The sequence below is a fragment of the Mobula birostris genome, chromosome 2 (genome assembly GCF_030028105.1).
Source record: "Mobula birostris isolate sMobBir1 chromosome 2, sMobBir1.hap1, whole genome shotgun sequence".
Classification (NCBI taxonomy): domain Eukaryota; kingdom Metazoa; phylum Chordata; class Chondrichthyes; order Myliobatiformes; family Myliobatidae; genus Mobula; species Mobula birostris.
The window spans coordinates 12,499,163-12,519,902 of record NC_092371.1 but is presented as its reverse complement, the minus strand read 5'-3'; the positions used below and the strand labels follow the sequence as shown (position 1 = coordinate 12,519,902).

Sequence of the window (20,740 nt, the reverse complement as noted above, 5' to 3'; positions counted from 1 at the left end):
TCTCTACAGGTCACGTGACAGGGAACGCACGGCTTTAGCCAAATAACGATAGAAACTGGAGAGCAGTTTTGTGTTTTGTAAAACATGAAAACATACTTTAGTAAGATGTTTAAATAAAAACTTAACGTGCATAGGAAGAGGAGGAGGTTAAATACAGGTTGTCTCCTGACGTCACTAATTTAAAATGGTGGCGGGTCGAAGCGGAGCTGGAACAGCTCACGTGACAGGGAAAAACCAGGAGATTCCCAAGTTTCAGTACCAATTGCAAGAAAATTATTGTGATTTTTAAAATAATATTTTGGCACCGGAGCGTATTGATATCGGGGAACGTCAGTGGACTTAAAATGATCGTAACACCTGCCAGAGAGAGGTGAAACTATAAAGTAAATCAGTGATTAAGTTATACATCTCCCATCAGTAAAGTAGGAGGTTTGACAACGACGTGGAGGCGGAACAAATCTTGGAAACTGGGTAGTTCTCTAAAATAGAGGAGGTTCTCACCATGTGACAAATGGGGTCGGGAAAACTGACATGATTAAAGTAAAATATCCTCGAGGGCACTAAACATTAAATTTTAAAAATTTTACGAATGAAGAAAACAATTGGGAAAAAAAACAGGGCAGCAGCGATGTAAATTAAATCTTCGGGGAGGTGCCAAATAATGGAAGCTTTCTTTCCCCTCACGTGACGGGGGGGAAGAAGCGTGAGAGTTAAAGGATCCTACAAAGGGCAACTAAGGGAACTTAATATATACAATCTGAGCGTGAATGATAAAATAAATGGTTTGAAGGCAAAAAAAAACACGAAGTGGGTTGTAGAAATAATGGGAGCGGAGGGTGGGTGTCGGGTGACGTCACGGGGTTCAAAATGGCGCCGGGAGCGAAGCGGCGGAGGGCCGGGTCACGTGCCGGGGGTGTTTGTGTGCGTGTTTAGTGCAGTGTGGACTGAGGAGCAGGTAAAGTTTGTGTCCCTCTCTTATTGTCTCCCCCCTTATGGGGCCTGCTTTTATTTCCTTTATCTTTTTGGCTAAGTACTTCTACTCTTGGGATTAAAAAAATAATACTGTGTGTGAAGGAAAAAAAAACAACCCCCAGCCTAAAGCTTTTAAAACCATTTTTTTTATTAACAGGAAAGAATACAATAACAAGGGGAATAAAATCTCTCCCTTTTCTCTTCCCCCTAAAGGTTTTTAATTTAGGGTCTTTTTAGGTTTCTGTTTTCAAATTAATCCTACCTGAACAATAAAACTCATTTTTCCCATCAGAGGAAAAAATATAAAATGTTCACGTCCTTTCTGAGGCAGGAAGGCTTATAAAGAGGTTCTGGGCCTCCAGGAAAAATCACGTAAACTCTTTTTTTTGTTGTTTCTGAGCATTAGGACGAAACCTGCTTTTTTTAAAAGGCCTATCCAGCAGGCCCGAGGCCTGGGGCTCGATTAGTTGTGAAAGGAAGGGATTTAATTGTCGTCTTTCTCTCTGAACTGGGTGATTTTTAGATTCTTTCCCTTCCGAATTTTTAAATTTAGCCCAATGATTGAAGTCTCCGCTTCTATTTGTATTTCAGTATCTTTTACTTTGTAAAGATTGAGGGCTTAATTTAAGAGTATATCGACGCTTGGTTACTTGAAGGCCTCCCAGGCCTCGGGAAAGGGGAAGCCATCAGCACAAGAGAGGGGATTTCTGGGGGGCTTTGTATTGTAGTTTATTCCCTTGTCCTCGTCGGCACGCTTACAAAATCGTCAATGCAATGAGATAGTATCCAATCCCATAAAAATATGTGCTTGTGTGTCAAATGCGGGAATTTAAGACTGTTTGTACCTCGGTTGTGGGAGGAAATTTATTATGAAACTGAATTGCAAATCATGTTTGTTTAAGATTGTAGTTTTCCGTTTTTAATGGTTGAAAACGTGCGAAGAAATTAAACTTGTTAGATATCTAAATGCATGGGAGCTGCTTTATGCATTCCAATTTGTTTTGTTAGCTTTGTGTCCGAATAAAATCGGTTTGCAGTTTTTTTCCCCTTATTTTAGCGAGAGAAGGGAAATCTTGTCTCCTTGTTTCAATCTTCTCGTCAGCATCAGGTATCTTCCCCGAGCAAAGAAAAGGGCGCAATCGCGTAAAAGCAACTTTTATTTTAAATAGTCGAGGGTGAACGTAATTGAATCGTTTAGTTATTTTTTTCGCCTAAAAAAATAAACTTTAAGCGCCCAAATTCGGGTGTGTGTGGACTGTTAGGTGGCGCAGCGCTTTGTTCTGAGCATCTGCCCCCTTCTGAATCTTATCGTCAGCTCCTTCCACTTGTATTTTTGCCGAACTTGTGCAGGGATGTTGTTTTTATATTTAAAAAGAAATCCCTTCCGGTGGGGGGGGGGGTGGAACTGAACCTCGCCTGGTTTGTATCAGACGCACGCACTTTTAATCTTTGCGTGCTCTGTGGTGGGGTTAACAATACTCGGGCGTAAGCTAACTGCTTATTTTGATGCCACCATTTTAAGGATATAGTCTAAGACCAATTGTCTTGGGGTGTACATTAATCCAGGCCAGGGATACATAGGTTTAGTGGAAAAATTTACAGGCTTTGAAGCCCCCTGTCCTGAGGACATACGGTTTTGAATTTACTGTTCATTTGTAGATATGGCAGGTATGTGGTATATCTGATAACTCTTTAAAAATGCACAAGCAGGGTGGGCCAACCTACCCCTCAAGCCTACTCTGCCATTGAATAAGATCATGGCTAGTTCCAGTCTTGCCCCTCCCCCCCGCCCCCAAGAGTGAAGGGTGGCCTTATGAAATTTTCTAAAGCTATAAGGAGGATAGATACTGTGAATGGTCAGTGTCTTTCCCAGGGTATCTGACTCCAAAACTAGAGGTAACACTGTACAGCCAGTGTCTGGGGTTCAATTCCCGCTGCTGTCTGTAAGTGTTTCTCCATCCTTCCCGTGTCCGCTGGGCTTCCTCTGGGTGCTCTGGTTTCCTCCCACATTCACAAAGACACATGCGTTAGTAGGTTAATCGGACACATAGGCAGCGCAGGCTCATTGGGCCGGGACGGTCTGTTACTGTGCTGTATGCAATAAAGTAGAGTGCATAGTTTCAAGGTGAGAGGGACCTGACTGAGTGGTGGGTGTTTGGGGGGAGTTGTCGGAGGAAGTGGTGTAGTTACAATGTGTAAAAGGCATATAGATTAAGTTATAGAACACTACAGCACAATAGGCCCATTGGCCCATCTTGTCTGTTCCGAGCCCTCCGTACCCTTCTCATCTGTGTATCTATCCAAATTTCTCTTCGATGTTGAAATTTACCCTGCATTCCCCACCTGTGCTGGCAGCTCGTTGTACACTTTCATCTCCGAGTGAAGAAGTTCCCTTTAAACATTTTGCCTTTCACCTTTGACCCATGACCTCAAATTTTATTCTCATCAACCTCAGTGAAAAAAGGCTGCTTGCATTTACCCCTTATCATTTTGTATAGCTCTGTCAAGTCTCCAAATGTTCTACATTCTGAGGGATTAAGTTCTAACCTATTCAATCTTTCCTTAACTCAGGTCCTCCAGTCCTTCTAAATCTCTTCTGCATTTCTTCCATCTCATTTATATCTTCCTTGTAGGTGGGTGACTAAAACTGCACTTAGTACTCCAAATTAGACCTCACCGACATCTGATACAATTTCTACATAACATCCAAATCCTGTGCTTAATACATTGATTTTTGAGAAGGCCCATGTGCTGAAAGCTTTCTTTGTGACCTTATCTACTTCTGACATCTCATTCAAGGAATTGTGGATCAGTATTCCCAAATCCCTCTGTTTTACAGCACTCTTCAGTGCCCTAGCTTACTACGCAAGACCTACCCCAGTTAGTCTTCTCAAGGCCCAATGCTACACACTCATCTGCATTAAATTCTAACTGCCATTTTCCAGCTGGTCCAGATCCTGCTGCAAGCTTTGGGAGTCTTTCTTGCTGACCACTACAACCTGATCTTGGTGTCATCTGCAAATTTACTGCTCCTGTTAACCACATTATTATCCAGATCTTTGGTATAAACAACAATAGATCCTGCACTGATCCCTGTGGCACTCCACAGGCCTCCAGTCAGAGAGGCAACTATCCCTGACTTTTCTCGTGAAGCCAGTATCTAATCCAGTTTACTCCCTCATCTTGAATCTTCTTGACCAACCTCCCTTGCAGGACCTTGTCAAATGCTTTGCTAAATTCCATATAGACAACAGTCATTGCCTTTTATTAACTTTTCTGGTAACATCCTTGGAAAACTCCCTTAGACTGGTTAGACACGACCTGCCATGCACAAAGCCATGCTGACTATCCCTAATCTGTCCTTATCCTCCAAATACTTGTATATCCTGTCCATTGGAATGTCTTCTAATAACTTTCTCACTACTGATGTCAGGCTCACTGGATTATAATATCCTGGCTAAATCTTGGAGCCTATCTTTAACAACGTAACATTACCCTGTTCCAATTCTCTGCTACCTCCCCTGTCGCTAAGGGTGTTTTAAATATCTCTGCACTAGCCTCCCACAGGGCCTGAGGAACACCTTGACAGGCTCTGGCAGGCTTGGTTAGCTTCATGTACTGGAAGAGTTATCCAAACACAGGTACATAGTTTAGAGAACATGTCGGTATTGAGGCCAAGGTTAGACCGGCCACGTTGTTATTCACTCCAAGACCACTTTCCTACTCTCTTCCCACACCCCTTCACTCCTTTACAGTTTACTCTGGTCAGTATTATGTGTGCCTTGAATATATTTCAAGGACTCTGCTTAACTGCTCTCCATGGTAGAGAATTACAGATATTTACAACTCATAATTAGGTTCATATCATTGTCATGAAATTTGTTGCTTTGCAGTAGCAGTACATTGTAATACATAAAATAATCTATAAATTGGGAAAAAACATATTTAAAAAAATTAAGAAAGAAACCATTGAGGTAGCGTACGTGGGTTCATTGTCCAGGGAGGGAGCTGTTCCTGAAACATTCCTCCTCATCTTTACCTGAAATAAGGGTTGTCATATTCTCACAGGACTGGAAATGTCCTTTGTTCTGGGACAATTTAAGCAAATAACTGGAGGGAAAGGGGGGGTAACCTTAAAACTAGAGTGAGGAGTAATCTTTCACTTTGCGAGTGATGGAGGTAACTAGCTGATGAATACAAGAGGCTGTTTTAAACGGTAAGATATAGGAGTGAAATTAGGCCATTTGGCCCATTGAGTCTGCTCTGAAATTCAATCATGGCTGATCCTTTATTTTTTCCCCCTTCTCAGCCCCACTCCCCGGCCTTCTCCCCATAACCTTTGCTGCCATGTCTAATCAAGAACCTATCCAGCTCTGCCTTAAATACACCCAGCAACCTGGGCTCCACAGCTTTCTGTGGTAATAAATTGCACAAATTCACCACTCTCTGGCTAAAGAAATTTCTCCGCATCTGTTTTAACTAGACACTCTTCTATCCTGAGGCTGTGCGCTGTTGTCCTAGACTCTCCCTCTATGGGTAGCATCCTTTCGACATCTATTCTGTCTTGGCCTCTCAACATTTGAAAGGCTTCAGTGACATCCCCTCCCCCCCATCCTTCTAAATTCCAGCGAGTTTAGACCCAGAGCTAACAAACATTCCTTGTATGATAACCCTTTCATTCCCAAAATCATCCTTATGAACCTCCTCCAATGCCACCATAACTTTTCTTAAATGCGGAGCCCAAAACTGTTCACAATACGCAAGGTGAGGCCTCACCGGTGCTTTATAAAGCCTCAGCATTGCGTCCTTGCTCTTCTATTCTAGACCTCTTGAAATGAATGCTAACATTGCATTTGCCTTCCTTACCACGGACTCTACCTGCAAGTTAACCTTTAGGGTGCTCTGCACAAGGACCCTCAAGTCTGTTTACATCTCAGATTTTTGGATTTTCTCACCATTTAGAAAGTAGTCTGCAGATTTATTTCTTCTACCAAAGTGTATGACTATCCATTTTCTAACATTCTATTTCATTTCCCAGTTTCTTGCCCATTCTCCTAATCTGTCCTTCTGTAGTCGACCTATTTCCTCAACACTACCTGCCCCTCCATATGTAGTGGGTAGTGGCTCCATATGTCACTACTACAGGGCGTGATGACCCTGCCTTACACGAGCCCTGGGGTCAATTGGCTCCGGCTGACAGTACCCAGTATGGGCCTCTATCCAGGGTTACGGATCCCACTGCCTTGTGGGTATCTTCGGAAGAACAAAAGGCTAAAGGCTGATTTATACTTGTGCGTCAACTTGACGCTGTAGGTACGGCGTTGCCACGAACCCTACGCCGTAGCCTGACGCGCACCTCTCCCAAAATGTAACTGCGCTTCGCAGCAACGCAGACTGCAACAACTGTGATTGGTCGGCTTGGTAGCATCGCATTTCCTCCTACGCCGCAAAAGCTTCCCATTGGCCGACTGAAGGTCAGGGAAGGAACTCTGGCTGCAATGCTTTCCATAAAGCTTTACAGACCTCTGAGATTACGGAGGACATATTTCGCTTTTACGAAAAAAGACGCTCGCTTTAAACTTGTTTACCCCGAGAAAGACTACCATGACCATGAAGCCTTGCGCAGGCAGGTGTGTGCGCATGCGCGATGTGCCTGAATTGATGAGTGATGCAGACACACCAACGCACAAGTATAAATACTCACAACGTGCGTTGGTCACTTGAGTAGGTTACGGCGTCGAGTTGACGCACAAGTATAAATCAGCCTTAAGGAGTAAACCCTACACAAATCCGGAGTGGAGCCCCTAAGGCGATTGGGTGACGTATCACGTCACCTCCAGGCAGCTCCTGCAGCCAAGCTGATGCCAAATATACTGCTTCACATTCTTTTGGACCACGTCCGCAAGGCTGAAGGGGGGTGGTCTTGATGTCTGGGCAGCCCAGGATCTCCATTTTCATCGCCCAGGTCTGTGTCCCGGGGCGCATCCATTGTCTACTTAGACGGAGACATCATCACCTGCCCCTTCACCAATCCTCGTATCTTCTGTAAACTTAGCAACAAAGCCCTCATCTAGATTCCATCATCTAAATCATTGATATATATCAGAAAAAGAAGTGGTCCCAACACTGACTTGCGGAACACCACTAGTCACTGGCAACCAACCAGACCAGGATCCTTTTATTTCCACCCACTGCCTCCTACCAATCAGCCAATGCTCTAACCATGCCAATAACTTTCCTTCAATACCATGGGCTCTCAAGTTGGTAAGCAGCCTCATGTAGTACCTTGTCAAAAGTTTTCTGCAAGTCTGAATATTTTGGTCCATACCAACTCAGAGTGAACCACTAGTTTTCTCTCTGACATACTCTCCAAATATCCACATCAAGTTTTTGCGCTGCCCCCCCTTCCCCCCACCACCAAACTCTACCGCTCTGGTATACTAGGGATAATTATTGTCGATTAACCTATTGGTACTTGGTTGGCCTGTGATGAATCTGTAAAATTAATTGCCAAGTCATTGAGTATATTTAAAGAAGAGGTTGATAGTAAGGGTGTCAAAGCCCACAGGGAGAAAGCATGAGAATGGGATTGAGAGGGATAATAAATTAGCCACGATGGAATGGAAGATGGGCTGAATGGCCTAATGCCTCTGTCTTGTGGTTATGGAATCTTTAGGATAAGAGGAAACCCTGTGCTGTCACGGGAAGAATGCTGTGCCAGAGGTCAGGGTGAGGTGGTAGCTATGCTGCCCATGAGTTGGAGGGTGAGTGCTCACAGTACCTCCCATACTACAGGGTCAGAGCTGTGGAATTAGGCGAAGGGCTCCTTTGCATGCAAATAGTCTGCAGAACTTTAAAATTTCATGATTCTATTTTTGACTCGTGTTGAGGAATTGGGTACTTAAATATTGACTGCTCATTGGATGCTTTTTGCATCTGCTAGGTTTATTTAAGTGTTGGGCCTGAGAGAGGATAGTGAAAACCTGGAATGAGCTGTCAGAAGAAATGGTTGAGACCAGGAGAATTGTAACATTTAAGAGGCATTTGGGTAGTTAGCAGGGGAGGGCTGGAGTGTTTTTGGCTGAACCTGGGTACCTGGGAGGTAGCAGGGAGGAATCTGTGGTCAGCATGCAGCAGTTGGGCCAAAGGACAAAGCTTGTGGAGAGGGAGGCAGCTAAAAGGCACCCGGAATGGAATCCACTGTCCACTTTTGGAATTAAAAGGGACCAAAGTAAGTGCTGGAAATGCTCAATAGGTCAGACAGCGTCTTATGAGAAAGAAAAAGGTAATGTTGAATTGGAGACATTTAGTTATTTAAAGTTCATCAATTTGAAGCGTTACCACAACCTGAGTTGGGGAGCATTACAAAATTTTGTATTTACTTTTTGGATTTTCAGTATTTGTAGTTTTGTTTTTTGATCTATGCTGTTTATTCACTGGACGTGGGTGTTGCTAACACTTACTGCCCATTCCTGATAGTCATACTTTATTGATCCGGGGGAAAATTGGTTTTTGTTACAGTTGCACCATAGATAGTAGTAATAAAACCATAAATAGTTAAATAGTAATATGTAAATTCTGCCAGTAAATTATGAAATAAGTCCAGGACCAGCCTATTGGCTTAGGGTGTCTGACCCTCCAAGGGAAGAGTTGTAAAGTTTGATGGCCACAGGCAGGAATGACTTCCTATGACACTCTGTGTTGCATCTCGGTGGAATGCGTCTCTGGCTGAATGTACTCCTGTGCCCACCCAGTACATTATGTAGTGGATGGGAGACAATGACCAAGATGGCATGCAACTTGGACAGCATCCTCTTTTCAGACACCATCGTGAGAGAGTCCAGTTCCATAGCCCCCTGAGAATGTGGGGGTTGTGAGCTCAACCAACTGTAGCACTCCCTCCAGGGAAAAGTGCTCCCACATCACTGCTGAGGGAGTACCAGGGTTTACAACCAGCAGGTGAATATTTTTCCAAGTAGGGGCAGTGTTTCTGGTTTGGAGAACTTGCAGCAAGTTACCCTCTGTTTACATCTCGGACATGGCTTCATCTCATTACTGCCATCTGGTAGAAGCTACAGGAATCTGAAGAACCACATCCAATGTTTTAAGAACAGCGTCTTCGTCTCCGCTATCAGTTTTCTGAATGGATAGTCACCTCGTTCTCCTTTTGCACTAATTTTATATTTTTATAAAGTAATTGGTAGTTTATACATATTGCATTGTACTGGTACCACACAACAACAAATTTTGTGACGTGTATCAGTAATAATAAACCTGATGCCTTGGTGAGAACGTAGTGGAATGTGATTTAGACTGTGACAAGGTTATGTGGCCATTTGATAAGTTTTGGAGGGAGAGTGAACAATTAAACTGAAAACGATCTTTCCCATGCTGAAACTGTGATATTCAGCTCCAGAAATGTTGCAGGAGCCCACTCTTCCCATCTGGAATGTGAGCAGTTAGGAGCCAGGGAATTTCTCTGAAGGTCTGCTGGGTAATCTCCACCCTCTTGCTTTCCTATTTGCTCTTTGAAATGATAAATCTTGCCTAGTGTGTTGTTTGGTTGATGCAGTTGGGAGCTAGGGAATTTCTCTGAAAGTCTGCTGGGCAGTGTTTCCCATTTGCTCTTTGCATTGATAAATCTAGTGTGCTGTGGTTGCCATGAATTACATGGGGGATGTGGAGCATTAAAGTGCAGCTTGTTTGTGAGATCTCCACCTCATAGTCCCCATTTTTGTACATTTTCTCTGTTCCCAATGGAGTCTTACAGGACAGAAACAGGCCCTTCAGCCCATCAAGCCTGCTTCAACCATCAACTGATGATTTACACTATTCACATTTTCTACCATCTGGGTAGGAATTAATGATTGAACTTTATTTGTCCCATGTGCGTCGAAGCATACAATGAAATATGTTGTTTTTGTGTTAACAAGCAACTCAGGCTGTGGATTGTGCTGGGTGCAGCCCTCAAGTGTTATCACACTTCCAGTGCCTACATAGCATGCCCACAATTCATTAACCCTAACTGTTTATCCTTGGAATGTGGGAGGAAACCCATGCGGTCATAGAAAGAATGTACAAACTCCTTATAGACAACAGTGGGAATTGAATCCCGATCAGTGATAACTGGTGTTGTAAAGTGATTGAACTCATCGCTAGGCTACTATGCCAATCTATTTAAGTCGTTTGATTGGATGGTGACCATGTGGTCCTTACTCAGTGATTTTCATATCTAGTTTGTTTAATTTTTTTTGGATGTGAGTGTCACTGGCAGGGCTGAAACTTAACACCTATTCCTTAACACTCCCTGACAACCCAAGAGTGAGCTGCTTGAAAATCAGAATCCAGTTTAATACCACTGGCATATGTCGTGAAATATGTTGGGGCAGCAGTACAGTGCAATACATAAAAACTGAACTGTAAATTACAGTAAATATACATATAAAATAAATAGTGCAAAAAGAGAGGAATAAGTAGTGAGGTGGTGTTCATGGGGTCATTGTCCATTCAGAAATCTCATGGCAGAGGGGAAGAAGCTGCTCCTGAAATGTTGAGTGTGCGCCTTTAGGCTCCTGTACCTTCCTGATGGTAGTAGTGAGAAAAAGACAATCATTATGGTTAAGACTCTCCCACAGTGCTACTGGCGAGGGAGCTCCAGGATTAGCCCGGTGAGAATGAAAGGGCTATGAGTCCCTCTTCCACCCAATACGCTTGCCCTTCTAGGTGTCGGGTGTATCCTGCATGATTGGCTGCAATCTATTTTGTAAACGTTACCCGAGTGTTGATGAGATGAGGCCCAGCAGAAGGGTGTGTTGCCTCATTTCCAGACACCCGGCAGGCCTGATGTTTTTGAGGAGGCAGCAAACTTATGTCACACTAGCCTTGGAGACCCACTCCAGAGGCTTGAGCAGACATCGTGGGGTACAGTGACAATCGCTGTTAAGTTACTGGACTTGAAGGCCTAAATTGTGGACTTTTATTCTCCTGACACAAATTTATCTTTTTAAAATTGAGATCCATTGTGGTATAGGCCCTTTGAGCCCTGCCGCCCAGCAATCTCCTGATTTAATCCTAGCCTAAACATGGTCAATTTAAAATGACCAATTAGCTTACTATCCAGTTTGCTTTTGGACTGTGGGAAGAAGCTGGAGCACCCGGAGGAAACTCATGCGGTCACGGGGAGAACGTACAAGTAGCAATGGGAATTGAACCTGGGTCGTCTGTACTGTACAGCGTTGTGCTAGCCACTCTGCTACTGTGCCGCCTGTTCAAAGCCCACCCAAGGCAGCTGGGATTTAAATTCAGTCACATAAATTTAAAAGCAAAGGCTCGTTTTAGTAATGATGACCATGTTAAAACCAGATTGTTGGGGGGATAAAAAAGCACATCTGATTCAGGACATTCAGGAGTGGAAGTCTGTCCTCTCCTAACCAGACTGGGCCGGTTTATGATTCCAGACCTCGTAATACATTTGTCTCTTACTGTATACCAATTCTGTTTTTAAGGGTGCCGTTCAGAACTATGCAACGAATTAATAAAATTCCCAGGTGCTGCATTATCAGAGGAGGAATCCCTTCTTCCCCAGACTGGCATGCATTTAATTCAAAGTTTACCTTACAATCAGCAGAGTATTGCTTTTTTCAAGAGCTTGGTGCTGCACACAACTTGACTGCTGTGCTCACAACATTTCAGAACTTCATTGGCTGTGACCATGGGCGTAGAACAGTACAGGTCCTTAGACCCAAGATGTTAACCTACTCCAAGGTCATTCTAATGTTTCCCTCCCAAGTAACCCTCCATTTTTTTGACCAGAATTAAATGCAATACACAATTGTGTCCGGCTACAGTTTTTCTTTCATTCACGTGCCTATCTAAGAGTCTTAAATCTCCTGAGTGTATCTGTCTATCCACCACTCCGGCAGCAAGTTCCTTGCACACAGCATGCTCTGTGTTTAAAACTACCTCTGACGTCCTTCCCCCCCACGCCACATTTTCATCCAATCACATTAAAATTTTGGCCTCTTGTATTAGCCATTTCTGTTCAGGGAAAATCTTTGGCTCTCCACTCTGCCTATGCCTCTTATCATCTTATACACCTCTATCAAGTCACCTCTCACCTTCCTTCTCCCCAAAGAGAAAAGCCCTAGTTTGCTATTGTCATAAGACGTGTTCTAATCCAGGTAAATCTCCTGTGCTTCCCTCTAAACCTTCCACACCCTTCCTGTAATAAGGCAACCAGAACTGAACACAATACTCCAATCATGGGGTTTGTAGCAATGCAGGCTGTTGGTATCTTTCCTATTTCAGAGACAACCAACGCAAAGTTTCCTTTAGGGTTGTGTTGGCTCTTTGGTTAAGTTGGACTCAGTAGACCTGATAGTGTCTCCCCTGTGCCATTTAACCCAGTGACAACCTGCAGTGTCAGAAACTCAACACTACTTCAGGTTACAGGGAGAAGGCAGGAGAATGGGGTTGAGAGGGATAATAAATCAGCCACGATGGAATGGCAGGTGGGCTGAATGGCCTAATTATGCCTCTGTCTTGTGGTTATGGAATCTTTAGGATAAGAGGAAACCCTGTGCGGTCACGGGAAGAACGTTGTGCCAGACGTCAGGGTGAGGTGGTAGCTATGCTGTCTGTGCTACTATGCTGCCCATGAATTGGAGGGTGAGTGCTCACAGTACCTCCTGTACTACAGGGTCAGAGCTGTGGAATTAGGCGAAGGGCTCCTTTGCATGCAAATAGTCTGCAGAACTTTAAATTTTCATAATTCTATTTTTGACTCGTGTTGAGGAATTGGGTACTTAAATATTGACTGCTCATTAGATGCTTTTTGCATCTGCTAGGTTTATTTAAGTGTTGGGCCTGAGAGAGGATAGTGAAAACCTGGAATGAGCTGTCAGAAGAAATGGTTGAGACCAGGAGAATTGTAACATTTAAGAGGCATTTGGGTAGTTAGCAGGGGAGGGCTGGAGTGTTTTTGGCTGAACCTGGGCACCTGGGAGTAGCAGGGAGGAATCTGTGGTCAGCATGCACCAGTTGGCCGAAGGACCTGATTTTTGTGCTGTATTACTCTAGGATTCAATGCCTATTGAAGCATCTTCTCCAATTCCAGCCTCCATTGCACTGCCACTGGTGCCAGTGCCTTTTACCTCCTTTGACCACTTTCCCCCAATCCTCAAGGACTGTTACTTTGGTCAAGCCTTCCATATCTCTTGCATTTTCTTTGCAAGATGCTTCACTTTTCCATATTTAAAAAATATGCAAGTTTTTAATTGGAGCCTTTCTTTTGTCTTTCTTCACCTGTAATTTGATGACATTAAAACCTCTATTTTCCATCAGCAGGGACCAAGTTGGGTGAGGGGGCAGATCAAATCTAAATAAATTTATTATCAAAGTATGGATGCTGTTTAATGTAGATAAATGTGAGGCTGTCCACTTTGGTTTTAAATACAGTATGTTAGCTTGAGATTGGGGAAGGTGCAACATGACACAGGTGTCAAGCAGTTATGAAAGCAAATGATATGTGGCCTTCATTGCAAGAGGATTTGATTGTGAGTAAAGATGTTTTGCTGCAACTGTACAAGGCACTGGTGAGACAACATAGAACGGTACAGGCGCTATAGCCCATGATATAGTGCCGACCATTTAACTTAGTCCACCCTAACCCTTCCATATAATCCTCCATTTTTCTTTCATTTGCAGGTTGAGTCTGTGGTGAGGAAGGCAAATGTGATGTTAGCATTCATTTTAGCAGGACTAGAATATAAAAGCAAGGATGTAATGTTGAAGCTTTATAAAGCACTGGTGAGGCCTAACGGAGTATTGTGAGCAGATTTAGGCTCCTTATCTTGACACTAGAAGACGTGCTGACACTGGAGAGGGTTCAAAGGAGGTTCACGAAAATGATCCTAGATTGCATGGCTTGTCATATGAAGAGAATTTGATGGCTCTGGGCCTGTATTAACTGGAATTTAGAAGAATGAGGGGTGACCTAGTTGAAAGGCTTCAATAGAGTGAATGGGAGAGTCTAGGACCAGAGGACTTCAGAATAGGCGTCCTTTTAGAATGGAGATGAGGAATTTCTTTAGCCAGAGAGTGTTGAATCTGTAGAATTCGCTGCCACAGGCAGCTGTGGAGGCCAAGGGTATACGTATATTTAAGGCAGAGGTTGATAGCTTCTTGATTGGTCAAGGCATGAAGGAATATGGGGAGAAGGCAGGAAACTGTGGCTGAGAGGGGAAATAGATCAGCCATGATGAAATAGCGGAGCAAATTCAATGGACCAAATGGGCTAATTCTGCTCCTATATCATTTCATTTCATTTAAGGGCCTCTTAAATGCCCATAATGTACTTGCCTGTACTATCCATTCCGACAGTGCTTTCCATGTACATTCCATGTGTAAACAACTTGTGTCTGACCTTCCCCTATCCTTTCCTCAAAATTATGCCACCACCCATCTAAATGGCCCTAATGTATCTGCCATTCCTGGCAGCTTCAGGCCTGAACACTATGGCCTTATTAACCACCATCTCAATTTGCCCAGATCAATGGATTGGAAACCTGAGATCCCTCTTCCTCTACACTCCACAATCCTGCCTTCAGGTTTGACCTTCCAAGGTGAATCACTTCAAACTTTTCCGGATTGAACTTTATCTGCTACTTCTCAGCCCAGCTTTGAATCCTGTTAGTCTCCTTTTGTAACCTACAACAGCCTTCACTGTCCACAACATCTGGAGTTTTGAGAGAGATTTTTTGATCTTATCTGAAAAAGGATATTAGTACCAAGGGCTTAGTGCTGTGAAGATTTATTAGATGGGCTCTCGAGATGGCGAGACTGATCTGTGGAACCGTAGAGGGATAGGTCCCTTTGACCCATCTTGTCCATGGACTTAGTGCAGGAAAAGTTTGTTAGATGGACTCTCAGGATAGCAGGAGTGATCTATGGAACCATAGAGGGACAGGCCCCTGTCCAAACCTTTGTTGTCAATGTTTTGCTGAGCATGGTGGGGTGCTATGTGGGTGCCAGAATGTGTGCCAACATTTGTGGGCTGCCCCAGGCACATCCTTGGGTGTGCTAGTTGTTAGCACAAACAACACATCTCACAATCTTTTGATTTTACACTCACTGCTCACTTTATTAGGTTCAGAAGTGGAACCCAGTGTTGTCTTCTGCTGCTATAGCTCATTCATTTCAAGATTCGATATGTTGTGTGCTTAGAGATGTTCTTCTGCACACCTCTGTGGTTATTTGAATCCTGTCAGCTTGAAATAGTTTGGATTTTCTCTGACCTCTCTCATTAACAAGGTGTTTTCACCCACGGAACTATTGCTCAATGGATATATACTTGAGGTTTTTTTGGTTCCATTTTCTGTCAACTCTAGAGTATGCGAAAATACCAGGAGACCAGCAATTTCTGAGATACTAAAACCACCCCGTCTGGCACCAACAACCGTTCTATAATCAGTCACTTAGATCACCTTTCTTTCCCTTTCTGGTGCTTGGACTGAAAAACAACCGAATCTCTTGACTATGTCTGCATGCTATTATGCATTGAGTTGCTGCCACATGATTGGCTGATTAGATATTTGCATTAATGACCCAGTAAAGTAGCCATTGAGTTGAACACCCTCTGTGCGTTGTTGGGGAGGAGACTTGCCCCTTAGATGTTCCCTAAATTTCTCCGCTTTCCCCTCTAATTCTAGATTCCCCTACCTTGGGAAAAAGGTTATATCTATCCCCTATATGCTCATGATTTTAAAAATCTCCTATATGGTTCAAAATATATATACATCACCATATATTACTTTGAGATTCATTTTCTTGCCGACGTTCACAGTAAGTACAAAGCAACACAATAGAATAAGTGAGACCAAAGCAGCTTTTCTGATCTGTCCTTAGAACTATAGCCCTCCATGCCATCCTGGTGAATCGCATCCTTCCTATCAGAACTATATTCCAATTGTGACTTAATGGTGAGGCAAGTTGTTTTTCTTGGAGAGTGGTGGGTGCCTGGAATGCTCTGCTGGGGGAGGTGGTGGAAGCAGTGACATAAACAAGGTTTAAGCGGCCTGTCCTGGTGTTGGAGGGCTGTCTGTGGGTGGGTGAAAGAGGCTTGTTTTGTTGTTGTATTGTTGCAGTTTTGCTGTTATTGCTTGCGTTCTGCTGACTATGGTGGACGTGCTATGTTAGTGCGGGAATGTGGAGACACCTGCGGGCTGCCCTGTAACATCTTTATGTTGTGTTGGTTGTTACGCAAACGATGCATTTCACTGTATGTTTTGGTGTACGTGATAAATGAATCTTCATTTAGACAGGCTCATAAACGTAACAAACATCAGAACTAAGAGGAGGAGTTGGCATTCTGTCCCATCAAGCCTGCTCTGCTATCATTTATCACGGCTCATCTGGCTGTGGGCTCAGCTCCATCTACCTGTCTCTTCCCCAATAACTCTTAATTCCCCTGCTGTGCACAAGCAGGAAATAGAGGGATGCAGGGAGTTGGAATTTGTTAGCTCGGTGCAGTTGTGGTGGGCTGAAGGGCCTGTTCCGGTGCTGTCATATTTATTTAACCATTGCTTTGTGCAGCTGCAGAATGCCTTCTCAATTCAGTGCTGAGGCCTGTGTAAGCAAGTACCTTCACTACCCTGGCCACGTGTTGCGGCTTTCAGTGAGCTGTGGACTTGCGTCTCAGTACATCAACAATCCCGAGATCCTGGCCATTTACTCTATGTTCTGCTAGAGTTTAACCACCCACAGTGCCTTTTGTACCTGATTATATTTCATCTGCCACCATTCCAACCAGACTTTGAGCTGATCTGTATCCTTACTCCTATTGCTCTTCACTCCTATTGCTCTAATTTCCATGTCACTTGCAAGCATATAAATCAGACACCCTCTGTTCTCATCGTGTTACAAGAAACAAAGGCACTGATCCCAAAGGTATTCTGCTTGTTACAGATTTCCCATCAGGAAAACCCAGTCATTGAGTATATTCAAGAAGATCTTGATAGGTACTTAATCTGTATGAGCATCATAGGGTACAGGGAGAAGGGGGGTAAATGGGGATGAGATGGGAAGATAAATCAGTCCCGATCAAATGGCAGAGCTACTCACCGCGGCTGTGCCTTGTGATCTTACAGAAGGTTGGATCAGTTGGAGCTCAGAAGAATGAGAAAGAATCTTATTAGTGGGCATCCATGCCTTTTCCCCAAGGCAGAAATAGCTAATACAAGGGGGCATTCATAATTTTAAAATGATTGGAGGAATGTATAGGCCAGGGTACAGGGTAAATGTCAGTGGTAGTTTTTTTTAACGTGTGGAATGCGCTGCCGGGGTTGGGGGGGGGTGTGGTTGGTAGAGGCAGATATAGAAGGAAGGTGGAAAAGGCACGTGTATGAAAGAAAAATGGAAAGCTGTGTGAGAGGGAAGTGTTGAATTGATTTAATGTTTGGCACATTCTGTACTGTGTTTTAATATTCTCTGAAACTTGGACAGCTTTAACACGACTCAACAGCCTGATATTGGGAGGGCATCCCAATGGCTGTGGAGTCCAGAACTAGAAGTCACACTTCAGGGAATGTGTATTTAGAAACGGATCAGGAGAAATCACTTCACTCATGAGATGGTGAACCTGTGAAATTTTCTACCACAAAAGGCAGTGGAGATCAAGTCATTAAATATATTCAAGAACATGTGTATACAAGAAGGCAATGGAATGTTTTTATTTCAAGAAGACTAGAATGTAAAAGCAAGGATGTAATGTTGAGGCTTTATAAGGCGTTGGTCAAACTGCATTTGGAGTATTGTGAGCAATTTTGGGCTCCATCTAAGAAATATTGTACTTGCATTGGAAAGGGCCCAGAAGAATTTCAGAAGAACAATCACAGGAATGAAAGGGTTAACGTATGACGAGCATTGTATGGCTTTGGGCCTGTACCCGCTGGAGTTCAGAAGATTGGGGTGGGGAAAGTCTAGGACCAGAGAGCATACTCTCAGATTAGAAAGACGATCCTTAAATAAAAATGAGAGGAATTTTTTTTTATCCAAAGGATTGTGAATCTGTAGTATTCATTGCCACAGAAGGCTGTGGAGGCCATTGAGTATATTTAAAGTAGAGGTTGATAGGTTCTTGATTAGCAAGGACATCAGAGATTATTGGGAGAAGGCAGGAGAATGGGGTTGAGAGGGATGATAAATCAGCCATAATAGAACAGCAGTGGGCTGAATGTCCTAATTCTACTCCTGTGTTGTATGGTCTTGTATTTGTCAATACCAAGTGGGCTAAGTATCTCGGAACAAAGTGGGAACGGCGTACTGGTGGATGATCAGCTGAGATTGTGTTGGATACAGCCAGATGCTCCAATTTCCTATTTCTCATCCTCCATTACAAGGCAGTCAAGGTTAGCTGGAGCTGTTTATTTTTATTTCAAAATACAGCACGCTAACAGGCTCTTCTTGTCCAAGGAGCCTGCACTGCCCCCGAATTAAACCTGTGTGACCAATTAACCTACTAACCCACATGTCTTTGGAATGTGGGAGGAAACTGGAGCACCCACCCGAAGGAAACCTACGCGGTCATGGGGAGAACATAAAACCGCCTTACAGACAGTGGTGGGAATTGAACCTGAGTTGCTGGCTCTGTAATAGCGTTACATCAGGGGTTCCCAACTTGGCTGGTGGTTTTGATTCATGGCATATAAAACGTTGGGAACCACTGCATTACACTAACCACTATGCTACATGATTCTGTTCAGTTCTCCACGGAGAAAGGAACACTGGGTTGGGATTAATCCAGATGAATAAGGTTGTGGCAGTTTTAGATTGACAGAAGTTGTTTCTCAGTTAGGGGGATTCAGTCAAAGTTGGCAGAATGAATAGCGAAGGGAGCTGGGAGGAAGAGCTTTGTAACTGGAGCACACTGCCAATGGAGGTGATGGAGTGAGAGTGAAATAGGTCTGGGTTTTCAAGAGGGAATTGGATATGCACAGAGAGGGAGTGTTATGCATGGGGATTGGAATGAATTTTCTTTGTTCTACAGGAAGCTGGGAAGTAGAATTAGTCTTGATAGCTTCTTGGTCATTTTGGACTGATCAAGCCTTTCCTTGGCCAATTTGGACTGATTGAGTCTTTTCTGTGCCAAAATAATGCTGTACGTCTTCTAACCCGAAGCACAGCTTAACATTAATGGCGATGCAACCCCTCTTGAGTTCGCTGCTATTCACTTCAGGCCTCCTGATTATCTCTGATCTGTCTTTCTTCACTAGTGGCTCTTCCTTCAGCTGCCTGGCCCTTGGACAAATTTCTTCTTGGATGCTCAGATTTCTAGCATCTGCAGATTTTGCTTCCTTTTCAAAATCCTCCTTTCGTTTCGAAATCTGTTAGATATCTTGGTATCGTAGCAGTTACCTTCAGCCAGAGTGTTTTTGTTGGGGTTCAATTCCAGGGTCCTTTGTAAGAAAGTTTGTACTTTCTTCCGGTGTGCACGTGCGTTTCCTCCGGCTGCTCCGGTTTCCTCCCACATTCCAAAGAAGTACCAGTTAGTAGGTTAATTAGTCATTGTAAGTTATCCTGTGATTAGGCTAGAGTTAAATCGGTGTTTTGCTGTGCAGCATAATCATTGGGCTGTCAGAGTTCCCAGGGCTGAAGGACTTTGGAACCCCAGGGAGATTGAAGACGTTGGGGTTGCTCTTTGAGCAGAGCAGGTTAAGGTGAGATTCAGTTGAGCCATTTAAATTTGACAGGGAATGGAGACAGGCCCTTCAACCCATCTAGTCCATGCCAAAATGTTGTTCTACTTAGCAGCTGGGCCAAGCTCCCATTCGTGTACTTGTCCAAACTTTTCTTAAACGTTGCAATCAAGCCCCATCCACCACTTCTGCTGGCAGCTCATTCCACACTTGCAAAACCCTTTGAGCAAAGAAGTTAACACTCAGGTTTTCCCTTAAGTATTTAACCCTTAACCTGTGACCTCTAGTTGTAGTCTCACCTAACCTCAGTGGGAAAAGCTGTTTGAATTTACCCTCACTATACTCCTCAATGTTGTATACCTTTGTCTCCTCTCATTTCCTGCACACTGGAGAACATAGTCCTAACCTATTAACCTTTTCCCTCTATACATTAAGGCAGTGGTCCCCAACCACTGGGCCGTGAGGATACGGTATGATTTGGCGATATGAACCGATATGAGTCAGCTGCACCTTTCCTCATTCCCACTGTTGAACTTGAACGCCCGCGAGGTCCGCAAGACTATTGTCAATATTAAACCGGTCCGCGGTGCGCAAAAGGTTGGGGACCCCTGCATTAGGGTAATGCTTTACAGCGCCATCAAACCCATATTCAATTCCTGCTGCTGTCTCTAAGGAGTTTGTATGCGGGTTTCATTCTGCAGTTTTCTCCCATAGTCCAAAGACGCACCAGTTAGTAGGTTAATTGTAAATTGTAATTGTAAATTGTCCTGTGATTAGGCCAGGGTTAAATTGGGGGTAGCTGGGCAGCACTGCTCATTGGGTTAGAAGGACCTGTTCTGCGCTGTATCTCTAAATAGAATAAAGTCTCTGGTGTCAGATTTGATCTATTGACCCTGATGAGAAGCATCTTTGAGTTGCAATACAATGTTTCAGGTGTTGTGTAGGTGAATCTTTATGATTCAGACCTGCAGCTCACAGGGCCTTTCACACCTTCCCACTTAGAGGCTCCATGTGACTGAAGGTTTCTGGGGTAACATGTTGCTTCGTTACTCAAAATAACTTCACACAAAACCATG

The 20,740-nt window shown here is 43.7% G+C and overlaps 1 protein-coding gene across 5 annotated transcripts in view; it reads left to right on the top strand.

Annotated features, from left to right (window-relative positions):
• Positions 1 to 874: 874 nt before the first annotated feature.
• ubap2l (ubiquitin associated protein 2-like) overlaps positions 875 to 20,740 on the top strand; it is a 135,142-nt gene continuing 115,276 nt past the window's right edge. For all 5 annotated transcript variants that reach the window (XM_072283230.1, XM_072283213.1, XM_072283220.1 and 2 more), the window contains exon 1: positions 875 to 955. The gene's annotated coding sequence lies outside the window, so the exon portion shown is untranslated. The remainder of the gene's footprint in view (positions 956 to 20,740) is intronic.